This window comes from Cherax quadricarinatus, chromosome 22 (genome assembly GCF_038502225.1).
Source record: "Cherax quadricarinatus isolate ZL_2023a chromosome 22, ASM3850222v1, whole genome shotgun sequence".
NCBI classification, from domain to species: Eukaryota; Metazoa; Arthropoda; class Malacostraca; order Decapoda; family Parastacidae; genus Cherax; species Cherax quadricarinatus.
In genome coordinates this window covers 17515841-17529095 of record NC_091313.1, presented here as the reverse complement: position 1 = coordinate 17529095, position 13255 = coordinate 17515841, and the positions used below count along the sequence as shown (strand labels likewise).

The window sequence follows — 13255 nt, the reverse complement described above, 5'->3', positions numbered from 1 at the left end:
TTGGTTATCTGACCGAAGCCTTACACTGGCTTACGGTCCACCCCTTTAAAAGTTAAGAGTATGTAGTCGAAGTTTTACTCGGGAACTATATAGGTAATAATATGGTATTTGTTTATATCTACTATTGTAGTTGTGTATATATCTGTCTGTTAACCTGTTATGTGTACTTTTGTAGTTGTGTGAACACCTGTTTGTGTGTGTGCGTGTTTATCGTTACTTTATTCAGTATATTTGTGTATTGTTCCAGTCACAGTATTGTGCCTTATTATTCTTTTCTTTGCTTTCGTTATTTCGTTCTTCCATTTTCATAAGCAAAACAATATATACACACACATTCTAACACGCTAAAACTAACTTTCAAAAAATTATCAATCATACTAACGGGCACACAAACAACTATTAACATTTTCATAAAAAACTGAAATAACCAGCATCAACTGGAAGCATTAAATACTTCATATCAAAAGAATTCTCTAATTACAACATCTCGGCTTACGTAAAAAAGGCAAACGGCCGAATCCTGGATCATACATTTAAAATGTATTTCTAAGCGAGCAACACACCACAAGTAAGAGAGGCAGCAATACCTGCCAGCAGGTGAGGTGACTATGGGTGAGGTGTTAGTGCCTTATTCTCATTATAGAGAATAATTTCAGTGATTATTGTGGAAAGAAGCGGCCAAACACCCACATCCTACGCAGGTTGTTGCAGGTTTCAAGAACATGCTGATATATGTCGTTCATGTTTTATTTTTTTAGTTTAATATCCTTATTATGCACCATATACCCATCCTGTGGACGGTAATCAAAGGATTACAGAGGCAAATAATAGTTCCAAGCACTGGGCAGTCATTGTCAGTTTAATTCCTGGGTTTTTCATGCGTAATGCAATCCTCTTTAAAACAGTCTTGAAGTCGCAACCATGTATAGTACATGATGTACAGTACATAATGTACAGTACATAATGCAAAACAACCACTATGAAAAATAGTGAAATTTCAAGCGCTTTCGAGATTTCTCACATTATCAAGCAGAAAAGAGTTTGGAGTTTCATTATTTTTTCAAAGTAGTTGTTTTGTATATCGTGATATCACCTATACGTTGATCTTATTGCACATACATTACATTATGTATATTTAACCAAGGAAAGCCCAAGACAGTCACTAAATGTGACTTGCTTCTATTGGGGATCCATGTTAATTTCCATTTTGTGCTTTTCAACACTCAGTTTAGCTGCTGTTGCCTTAACATCCTCCCGTTCATTGCCCCTGACCGTGGGTGGATACAATACAAATTACTAAATCAATACTCTTATTTTGTGTATTTACTGAGAGAAGGAATTTGCGATATTTACTAATCTGCATTGCACCATTTTTGTCTTAATCAGTGATTTGTTAATTTCAATGCTAAATAAACTTTTTATGATAATACTATTATCTGTGACTTACTTGTTAGTTGATGTTAATGATGGTTGATGGAAGTGGTTGTTGACAGGAGCAGAGATTGACGGTGGTGATGGTAGTTGATGCTGATGATGGCTCACGGAAGGTGAGGTAATGACGAAGGTAGATGCTAAAGGTAACTTTCGAAGGAAGGGAAGGGGTTTGAAAGAATAAAGGAGAAAGGGTGCTAGTAAAGCGCTAGATGGGTTAAATGGAATGGAAAGAGAAGAGGTTATAGAGATGGGAGAGGCGCTGACATAGAAAAAAAAAATCTGTCTAGATTAGCGAAGCAGAGGACTACACGAGTCAGTAGACGGAAATTAGATAAACAAACGTCATGCAGTTGATGCAAGAAGGATGGAGTGTTGGCGGTGTGTTGTTGACGGAGTTGTGGCTCAACTGACCTGCAAAAATGGAATTCTAAATTTACGTCTCTTTTTTTTCTGATTGTAAGAGAAATGGCGGAGATAAACAGGCCGGTAAATACTGTTGTCACCTTCTGTTTGTCAAACAAGTTAACTCTCCCATCACTATCACAACAATTTAAAGCCACACCAGCTTAACAGTTTCATTGAAAACCAAATTAATGATCACGTTAAGCTGAAACAACTATTTCAGCGTCATTTGAGCGATTAAAACTGACTTCCTTAAGGTGAAGGTATAATCATTTAAAGCAAGAAAGTAAAAGAGAACATGATATTGCACCCGGAAGGAATATCATCCACTACACTTTGTAAGTTTTGTTTACAATTAATTTATTAGTTTGTTAAGTTTAGTGATAATGGAGTCCACGAGCGTCGTTGTGACGGCTCTTCATCTCTGCACTAACTTCAAGATTTCAATCGCAAAAAAAATATAGGATAACTCTGAACTCTTACTGCATACCTAATGCAACATTAAAACGCACAAACATACCTCTCACTATATATACTTCCAAATTTCTGTAAATTAATCAGTGTATTATGAATTATCTGAACATTGTAAGAAAAAGTAACTGAGAGGAATTATTGGATATTAATAATTTTTTTTTTTGTTCGCAGTAATACCGAAGAGTTTAACTAGAGAAGGAACGGACAAACACTTAGTTTTCCCAAAGGAAACTTGGCCAGGTAGTTTTATACGAATGTTTGACTATTGTTATATTCATGAGAAAGCTCTAAACCCGTACGCATACTGAATATATATATATATATATATATATATATATATATATATATATATATATATATATAATGCAAAACAACCATGGGGGAGTCGAGTGATAGCTCTAGCCCTTTCGTGTTGCAATCAACACATCAGGAGCTTGCAATGTTGCAGAAAAGAGGAGGAAATCCAAGCAAACACGTCCCAGCAAATATGTTCGTACATACAAACGCACGTACGATGAACTGTATCGGTAGAGCAGCATGAAAAATATTGCATACTGCTACGGCTATATTGTCAGGAACGTGACCTAGTGCGTTGAAAAAAAAAGAAGGTATGAAATTGGTTTGATCGCTAAAATATTTTCTTTCTGCTGGGATCAGTGTAATTATAAAAGAGAGATTTATTTTATTCTGAATCTGAGAGGTTCACTTGGCAACAGCTGGTTCATGAGCACCTAACTTGGTAACAGCTGGTTCATGAGCACCTAACTTGGCAACAGCTGGTTCATGAGCACCTAACTTGGTAACAGCTGGTTCATGAGCACCCAACTTGGTAACAGCTGGTTCATGAGCACCTAACTTGGCAACAGCTGGTTCATGAGCACCCAACTTGGCAAGAGCTGGTTCATGAGCACCCAACTTGGTAACAGCTGGGTCATGAGCACCCAACTTGGCAAGAGCTGGTTCATGAGCACCCAACTTGGTAACAGCTGGGTCATGAGCACCCAACTTGGCAAGAGCTGGGTCATGAGCACCCAACTTGGCAAGAGCTGGGTCATGAGCACCCAACTTGGCAAGAGCTGGGTCATGAGCACCCAACTTGGCAAGAGCTGGGTCATGAGCACCCAACTTGGCAAGAGCTGGTTCATGAGCACCCAACTTGGTAACAGCTGGTTCATGAGCACCCAACTTGGCAAGAGCTGGGTCATGAGCACCCAACTTGGCAAGAGCTGGTTCATGAGCACCCAACTTGGTAACAGCTGGTTCATGAGCACCCAACTTGGCAAGAGCTGGTTCATGAGCACCCAACTTGGCAAGAGCTGGGTCATGAGCACCCAACTTGGCAAGAGCTGGGTCATGAGCACCCAACTTGGCAAGAGCTGGGTCATGAGCACCCAACTTGGTAACAGCTGGTTCATGAGCACTCAACTTGGTAACAGCTGGTTCATGAGCACCCAACTTGGTAACAGCTGGTTCATGAGCACCCAACTTGGTAACAGCTGGTTCATGAGCACCCAACTTGGTAACAGCTGGTTCATGAGCACCCAACTTGGTAACAGCTGGTTCATGAGCACCCAGCTCATGGTGAAGAATGTTGTTAACGATAGCAATAAAATTTCAACCCTGATATATAGATATATATATATATATATATATATATATATATATATATATATATATATATATATATATATATATATATATATATATATATATGTGTGCAAAATAACCACGGGTGGAGTAGAATGACAGCTCTAGGCCTTTAGTGTTGCAAACACATCATCAGGAACTTGCAAAATTGCAGAAAAGAGGAGGATATCCAAGCAAATACGTTCCCAGAGGACCGTCTTCACTGGAGTCCTCTGGGAACGTACTTGCTTGGACATCCTCCTCTTTCTGTAATTTTGCAAGTTCCTGATGATGTGTTGATTGCAACACGAAAGGCCTAGAGCTATCATTCTACTTCTCCCGTTGATGTTTTGCATCCTGTATGGCTTGGTTTGCAATATTTGCATTATATATATATATATATATATATATATATAACCTCACTGTAAAAATATAGTGTATATACACATTGTGGAGGAGTGTGGGACCGACTCATTTCAATAAGCTAGGCTTATTTCCCCATCAGTGTCGATAAATCTTTGATTTCTACTCTGCTCTTATGAACTCCACTAATGAACTAAATACCTATAGTTTAACATGCCTTTTTTTAGTTTTAAATATTTCAGTCATCTTTAGTTTTCTCTTTACGTGCTTGTCTACAAAAATAGTAATTTTGCAGCAGTCCGCTGACTGTTTTTATTATAATAAAACACTTTGGAAGGATTATTAAGAGAGTTTTACTTCTCCACAAACACGGTCACTTCCACTCGTCAGTTTTCAAGTGTCCAGTCACAATACGAGATACTTTCCTGTGGCTCTTAATATCAATTCATTTGTTGTTTATTCACGAAGGAACGATAAACTAATCAGTTGTTCGTATACCATGAACTATGTTTTCAATATTTTGCTTTCGAAAACGTGATTAGTCGCCTGAGTTCAGTCTTTAAGTCATAGCACCTTCGCTGCAGCCTGGACGCAAACGTTGCCACTTGCAAATACATTAGCAAACAGTCAATTTCCATAAACCAACAAGCAATCGTTTACCCATTAATTTCCCCTATTCGATATTTGAGCTTTTATTTCCGATCAAAACCAATCACCTTTTAAGAGAATTCACAAGTATTAATTCATTCTTATTTTTTTTTTTTTCACACAATACTCATTTTCCTATCGCAGTTATTCGATATCATTGCAAATGCAAGCAGCCGTCAACTTATTTTATGCCTCAGATCGACTCAACTATTCGACAAGTTATTAAGACTGCATGTCACCTGTCCATCACCAGTCAAAAATATCTTAATCCCTAAAATAGGGATTAAAGAATACTCTCAAGTATACGTATATATACATACAGATGTTCACCTTAGGGTGTATACAGTATATCCTTGTGTAACTCGGTAGCACGGAGGGTGTGTGTGTGTGTGTATGTGTGTACCAGAAAGGTTGAGGTAGCAACACTGGGTGTAGCAAGCCACGCACACTGCCACGGGTCCTGGAGACGGATGGACTGGGAACTCCACTCGCCACCCGCTTTATACCCTCGTTCAGCCCTGCGCAACTTTCATTGGTGGGTTGGTTGGTTGGTGGATAGAATGGCTGGTGGGTTCGTTGGTGGGTCGGTTGAGTGGTTGACTGCTCGTATAAAACCTGTTTACTACACGAGGGCCATTAAGTCTGCATGCAACCTGTTCAACACCAGTCAAGAATATTGAATCCCTAAAATAGTGATTAAAGTAAACTCTTGTTCAATATACACTGGGAGATATCCACTTCTCAGGTTATATATATTCTTACAACATGGTTGGTTTATAGGGTTTGAAACCTAATGACTACACGAGGGCCAATAAGGCTGCAGGTCACCAGTACACCACCAGTCGATGATACTTCAATCCCTAAGATAGAGTAATATTAATCACTAAGCGTAAGTGTACTTAGTTATACACCTTTCTAAGTGCATATACACTGCTTCTCCCAGTGTACATACATCAAGAGAGAGAGATATATACTCCACAGAATATATACCATTTGCTCAAATGAAGCTCTTATTTAAGAATATATTATTATTATAATTAAAACTAAGCATTAAAACCACATGGGTCATACAGCTTTGATTTAACAATATAATTATTATTATTATTACAATCAGAACTAAGCGCTAAACCCACAAGGGTAAGTATATAAATGCATCTTTATATGATCATAATCATAGGAATATGCGCTTATTCCATAAGGGTTATACGTCAAAGGAATGGGAGGTAATTAGGTTTGATCCAAAGAAAAAGCCTATTGAGGACACACTTGATAACGTTCCAGTGGTAACACGTCAGTTCCCTTGTCTTTTAATAATTTGTTATTTTTCCCCTATAATCTACCTTGTCCATAATTACTAACGCATTTGCTTTGCTTTCGTAAGGTGAAGTCCAGGATCTTTCCTTAATTCATGGTATAACCTAGCAAATCTTTGAGGACAACTGTGTTGTAGAGGTATGAGCAAAGTTTGTGTCTGGGTTTTGCTGAGACCTCTGCAACACAACTGTCTTCAAAGATTTGTTAAGTTATACCATGAATTAAGGAAAGATCCTGGACTTTACCTTACGAAAGCAGACAAAGCAAATGCGATAGTAATTATGGACAAGGTGGTTAAAGCTCTCGCTTCACACGGCGAGGGCCTGGGCTCGATTCCCAGCCGGAGTAGAAACATTGGGCGTGTTTCTTTCCACCTGTTGTCTATGTTCCCCATCAGTATAATGGGTACCTGAGTGTTAGTCGACTGGTGTGGGTCGCATCCTGGGACACTGACCTAATTTGCCCGAAATGTTCAGCATAACAAGGGACTTTCTCTATAGTAGCATATCATTGATGTCAGCTAGGACTGTTTACCTTGTACATGTACTTGTAGTAAATAAAAATATTATTATTATTATTATTATTATTATTATTATTATTATTATATTAGGAGACGGAAACTCACGTGGCTCTAGTGTGTTTTCCCACAACTTGTGAAGGGGACAGCGCACTATGGGGATACCTTTATCGGATCACACAGTGACCTAAATACATCTATCTATTTCTATTCTTACATTCAGTAAGGAGCACAAAACTCTTAAGGATCATATAGCTCCTGGTAGAATGGGAAGCATTCAGGGTCGATGAGCCACTAGCGATATACTTGGTATACTGTGGTCATCCCACATGTCCTTTTCCTTTACCGAAGTTTTCAGCAATACTCACCCCTCAAGGAAGGTTCCTTGATGTTGGTGAGGGGCTCTTGATTTAGGGAATTGGATCTGTGCTCCAGTTCCCCGAATTAAGCCTGAATGCCTTCCACATCCCCCCCCCCAGGCGCTGTATAATCCTCCGGGTTTAGCGCTTCCCCCTTGATTATAATAATAATAATCAGCAATACTCAAATAACTTGCACATAAGAGAAAAAAAATTGTGACGACGTTTCGGTCTGACTTGGACCGTTAAATAGTCTCAAAGCGTCGTCAAAAGTTTCTCTTTTCTATGTGCGAGTTATTTATGTATCGTTCCATTCACGGTATTGTGCCTTTTTATTCGTTTTCAACCAGTCCTCTCAGCTTGCCTTTGTTTTTTTTTAACTCCAATTATCATATCTTTCCTCATTGCAGGTACTGAGGTCCAATAGCAAGTTGTGTGATCAATCTGCACTTTGTTCGCTCCTCAGAGTCATCGACGCCATCTTCCCAGAATGTAAATAAAATAAAACCAGGTTTCTATATTATTATATATTATTATAATCAAACTAGCTTTCTATAAAGCAGTTTATATATGTCAGTTAATTCTGTGTGAAGTACATAATACTGTACATTAATTTGCAGAAATAAAGTTTGTATGTTAAGGCAAAAGGGAAGGGAGAGGATGTTTCAGTCTTAGAGGTGGGAGGGACAGTGTCTGCACTCTGAGGCAGAGGTGGGAACGTTGCAGTCTTGGAAGTGAGAAGGACAGTGTCTGCAGTCTAAAGCAGAGGTGGGAATGTTGCAGTCTTGAAGGTGGGAAGGACAGTGTCTGCAGTCTGAAGCAGAGGTGGGAATGTTGCAGTCTTGGAAGTGAGAAAGGCAGTGTCTGCACTCTGAGGCAGAGGTGGGAATGTTGCAGTCTTGGAGGTGGGAAGGACAGTGTCTGCAGTCTGAAGCAGAGGTGGGAATATTGCAGTCTTGGAAGCGAGAAAAACAGTGTCTGCACTCTGAGGCAGAGGTGGGAATGTTGCAGTCTTGAAGGTGGGAAGGACAGTGTCTGCAGTCTGAAGCAGAGGTGGGAATGTTGCAGTCTTGGAAGTGAGAAAGGCAGTGTCTGCACTCTGAGGCAGAGGTGGGAATGTTGCAGTCTTGGAGGTGGGAAGGACAGTGTCTGCACTCTGAGGTAAGGGTTGGAATGTTGCAGTCGGATGGCAATCTGATTGTGACGTAATCATGCCTCTGGAAAAACAGGAGTTGAATGAATGATGGTGGAAGTGTTGTCTTCCTTGGGTCACCCAACCTTGGTGGGAGACAGCCATTGACGTGAAACAAAAATTAAAACATAGTCGTTTTATTCAAAGTTTATTCTCTATAAGGATTACAATGCTGAGTTTACAGAAATTTGGTTATTGTGTGATTTACATGTAGTAAAATTGTGATTGCAGAGTGTACCACTAGAACACCTAGCATGGCTAGGCATTTCGGGTATACTTAGTTTTATTCTTAATTGTAAAATATTACAAATTATGAGGTAAGTTGGTATTATGGCTAAGTGACTAAATACTAGTTTGTGAGTTTAGCAATGTGAATGCTTTTGTTTTGGCACAGTACATAGTTTCAGTATTGGAGTATCACAGGATTCATTATTTTAAGATTGAGATTAATATTTCTGTTTATTAGTGCGTAACCACTTAGCAAATTACTGTTGCGCTCTTAAAAAAAAACTTAATTAGTGAGAATAATCATTAGCAAGCAAGGTAATTAGTTTGTACATCGTTAAGAAGGTCATTAAAAAGCAGTGAGGCGAGGAGCTAAAGGTGTGTGGTAGTAATGATCTTATGGTCTCAGTCAAACAAATAGGGCGAGGGAAGTCAATTTGGCAGGGTGGAAGACCATGGAGGGTGAGGGGGACATGGATGGGGAGGGGACATGGAAGGTAAGTGGGACATAGATGGTGAGGGTATATGGAAGGTGAGGGGGACATGGAGGGTGAAGGAATAAGGAGAGTGAAGGGATGAAGGGTGAGGGGGATATATAGAGAGAAGAGACAGGGAAGGAACACAGAAATAAATAGAGAAGAACAAAGTGGGAATCTGAGGGGACACTTATAAAACACTTTTCCTCACCATTTTATCTTTCCAATACTTAATAGTGTAATCACTGTAATTGAGAATGGGTCTCTGATATATCAGTTAACATTTTCTAGGATCATGACTCCTGTAGCCTGCTCTCACACCAGGAGTCTTGAATCTCCACTCTCTGGAGAGACATAGAATGAGGGGAGATATCATCGAAGTGTATAAGTGGATGAAGGGCATAAACGAAGGTGATATTATTAAACTACTGACGGTGTCGAACCAGATAAGAACCAGAAATGATGGATTTAAGTTGGATAAATTTAGATTTAGAAAGGATATAGGTAATTACTGGTTTTCGAACAGAGTTCGTGGAACAATCTTCCGAGTAGGGTGATATAGACTAGGACCTTGGGTAGCTTTAAAAAGAGATTGGACAAATATATGAGTGGAAGGGGCTGGGTTTGATTGGTGTCGTGGGTACAGGAGTAAATTCTTGGGTAGCTTTGGGTAGAGGTGTTGTATGGCCCTTGTGGTTTAGCGCTTCTTTTTGATTATGATAATAATTTGGGTAGGGGTGGTTTTGATAAGGACCTGCCTTGTATGGGCCACTAGGCCTTCTTCAGTGTTCCTCCATTCTTATGTTCTTATGAGTCTTCTAAAATGGAAATGAACTATTACAGGAACGACATTGATGTGGAGGAAAGCCCCATGCACAGCTTTAAGAGCAGGAATGACAGGGCCCATTAGGCTACATGAGGTGAATCTGGCAAGCCGCAAGAGGCAGATGCCAGGAACTGAGTCTCGACCTCTTCAGCCACATATAAGTTGGTAGGTAAGACACATAGGCAACATGTGGAAAAAGACACTTATGTACAGTTCAGGACATTTATTAAAGGAAACGTTTCGCCACGAGTGGCTTCTTCAGTCCTAATACAGAGAAAACTCTGTATTAGGACTGAAGAAGCCACTCGTGGCGAAACGTTTCCTTTAATAAATGTCCTGAACTGTACATAAGTGTCTTTTTCCACATCTTGTCGGTATCACCATACCATTTCCTCACATAGGCAACAGTTTGGCAACTTTATTCCGAAACGTTTCGGAATAAAGTTGCCTAACTGTTGCCTGTGTCTTACCTACCAACCTGTCGGTATTGTATACCATTTTGATATTCAGCCACATATAAGTAAGCATAACAACCACTGCACAGTATTAAGAAACAGAAAAATAAAGGTGAAAATAATGACTATAAGTAGAAGGTAAAATCGTTTATTTACATCATTACTCAATACAAACTTACATTAATGAATACTAATGGAACCTGGAATACGTAGGGAGGATATGAATTAAATACTGAAACTATCTAACCAAGATCGACACCATGCCCAGCCCTTCTAGGGTAGGGTAGGTGCCTGAGCCCGAGCCTTTAGCTCATAAGACTGTCATTCCCATTTGCCCCCTTGGGGCGGGGATGGCAGACCAGAGAGGCCTAGCTTGTGGCTAGGCCTGGGGACAGTTGGTCCCAAAGATGAGGAGGTACTTGTGCCTCCTCCCATGGGAGACTTAGGTCTCAGACACTCCCTAAAGAGGGAGCCAAGGCCGGGCCACCACTTGGAAAAGGCCCGGGCCGGGAGAATACCGGCTAATCTTTAATAATAAATAATAATAATATCTAACCAAGACACGACTTGCAGAAATGGGTTAAAGTTAAGACAAATTTAGATTTAGAAAGGTAGTAGGTTGGTAGACAGCAACCACCCAGGAAAGTACTACCGTCCTGCCAGATGACTGTGAAACAAAAACCTGTAACTGTTTTGCATGATGGTAGGATTGCTGGTTTTCTTTTTCTGTCTCATAAACACGCTAAGATAACAGGGATATCTTGCTACTCCTACTTACACTTTGGTCACACTTCACAGACACGCACATGCATATATATATATACATACATCTAGGTTTTTCTCCTTTTTCTAAATAGCTCTTGTTCTTTTTTATTTCTTCTATTGTCCATGGGGAAGTGGAAAAGAATCTTTCCTCCGTAAGCCATGCGTGTCGTATGAGGCGACTAAAATGCCGGGAGCAATGGGCTAGTAACCCCTTCTCCTGTATACAATTACTAAAAAAGAGAAGAAGAAAAATTTTATAAAACTGGGTTGCTTAAATGTGCGTGGATGTAGTGCGGATGACAAGAAACAGATGATTGCTGATGTTATGAATGAAAAGAAGTTGGATGTCCTGGCCCTAAGCGAAACAAAGCTGAAGGGGGTAGGAGAGTTTCAGTGGGGGGAAATAAATGGGATTAAATCTGGAGTATCTGAGAGAGTTAGAGCAAAGGAAGGGGTAGCAGTAATGTTAAATGATCAGTTATGGAAGGAGAAAAGAGAATATGAATGTGTAAATTCAAGAATTATGTGGATTAAAGTAAAGGTTGGATGCGAGAAGTGGGTCATAATAAGCGTGTATGCACCTGGAGAAGAGAGGAATGCAGAGGAGAGAGAGAGATTTTGGGAGATGTTAAGTGAATGTATAGGAGCCTTTGAACCAAGTGAGAGAGTAATTGTGGTAGGGGACTTGAATGCTAAAGTAGGAGAAACTTTTAGAGAGGGTGTGGTAGGTAAGTTTGGGGTGCCAGGTGTAAATGATAATGGGAGCCCTTTGATTGAACTTTGTATAGAAAGGGTTTAGTTATAGGTAATACATATTTTAAGAAAAAGAGGATAAATAAGTATACAAGATATGATGTAGGGCGAAATGACAGTAGTTTGTTGGATTATGTATTGGTAGATAAAAGACTGTTGAGTAGACTTCAGGATGTACATGTTTATAGAGGGGTCACAGATATATCAGATCACTTTCTAGTTGTAGCTACACTGAGAGTAAAAGGTAGATGGGATACAAGGAGAATAGAAGCATCAGGGAAGAGAGAGGTGAAGGTTTATAAACTAAAAGAGGAGGCAGTTAGGGTAAGATATAAACAGCTATTGGAGGATAAATGGGCTAATGAGAGCATAGGCAATGGGGTCGAAGAGGTATGGGGTAGGTTTAAAAATGTAGTGTTAGAGTGTTCAGCAGAAGTTTGTGGTTACAGGAAAGTGGGTGCAGGAGGGAAGAGGAGCGATTGGTGGAATGATGATGTAAAGAGAGTAGTAAGGGAGAAAAAGTTAGCATATGAGAAGTTTTTACAAAGTAGAAGTGATGCAAGGAGGGAAGAGTATATGGAGAAAAAGAGAGAAGTTAAGAGAGTGGTGAAGCAATGTAAAAAGAGAGCAAATGAGAGAGTGGGTGAGATGTTATCAACAAATTTTGTTGAAAATAAGAAAAAGTTTTGGAGTGAGATTAACAAGTTAAGAAAGCCTAGAGAACAAATGGATTTGTCAGTTAAAAATAGGAGAGGAGAGTTATTAAATGGAGAGTTAGAGGTATTGGGAAGATGGAGGGAATATTTTGAGGAATTGTTAAATGTTGATGAAGATAGGGAAGCTGTGATTTCGTGTATAGGGCAAGGAGGAATAACATCTTGTAGGAGTGAGGAAGAGCCAGTTGTGAGTGTGGGGGAAGTTCGTGAGGCAGTAGGTAAAATGAAAGGGGGTAAGGCAGCCGGGATTGATGGGATAAAGATAGAAATGTTAAAAGCAGGTGGGGATATAGTTTTGGAGTGGTTGGTGCAATTATTTAATAAATGTATGGAAGAGGGTAAGGTACCTAGGGATTGGCAGAGAGCATGCATAGTTCCTTTGTATAAAGGCAAAGGGGACAAAAGAGAGTGCAAAAATTATAGGGGGATAAGTCTGTTGAGTGTACCTGGTAAAGTGTATGGTAGAGTTATAATTGAAAGAATTAAGAGTAAGACGGAGAATAGGATAGCAGATGAACAAGGAGGCTTTAGGAAAGGTAGGGGGTGTGTGGACCAGGTGTTTACAGTGAAACATATAAGTGAACAGTATTTAGATAAGGCTAAAGAGGTCTTTGTGGCATTTATGGATTTGGAAAAGGCGTATGACAGGGTGGATAGGGGGGCAATGTGGCAGATGTTGCAAGTGTATGGTGTAGGAGGTAGGTTATTGA

The 13255-nt window shown here is 39.7% G+C and overlaps 1 protein-coding gene and 1 long non-coding RNA gene across 2 annotated transcripts in view; one reads left to right on the top strand and one right to left on the bottom strand.

Moving 5' to 3' along the window:
* LOC128689847 (vasoactive intestinal polypeptide receptor 1-like) overlaps positions 1-5413 on the bottom strand; it is a 205688-nt gene extending 200275 nt beyond the window's left edge. Inside the window, exons 1-2 of the mRNA XM_070087499.1 lie at positions 5278-5413; positions 1448-1845 (exon numbers count right to left, since the gene is read on the bottom strand). The gene's annotated coding sequence lies outside the window, so the exon portion shown is untranslated. The remainder of the gene's footprint in view (positions 1-1447; positions 1846-5277) is intronic.
* On the top strand, positions 5363-10078 carry LOC128689670 (uncharacterized). Its single transcript, XR_008407200.2, has 3 exons — positions 5363-5482; positions 7548-7629; positions 9874-10078. It is a non-coding gene; the product is annotated as an uncharacterized lncRNA (long non-coding RNA).
* Positions 10079-13255: the final 3177 nt, after the last annotated feature.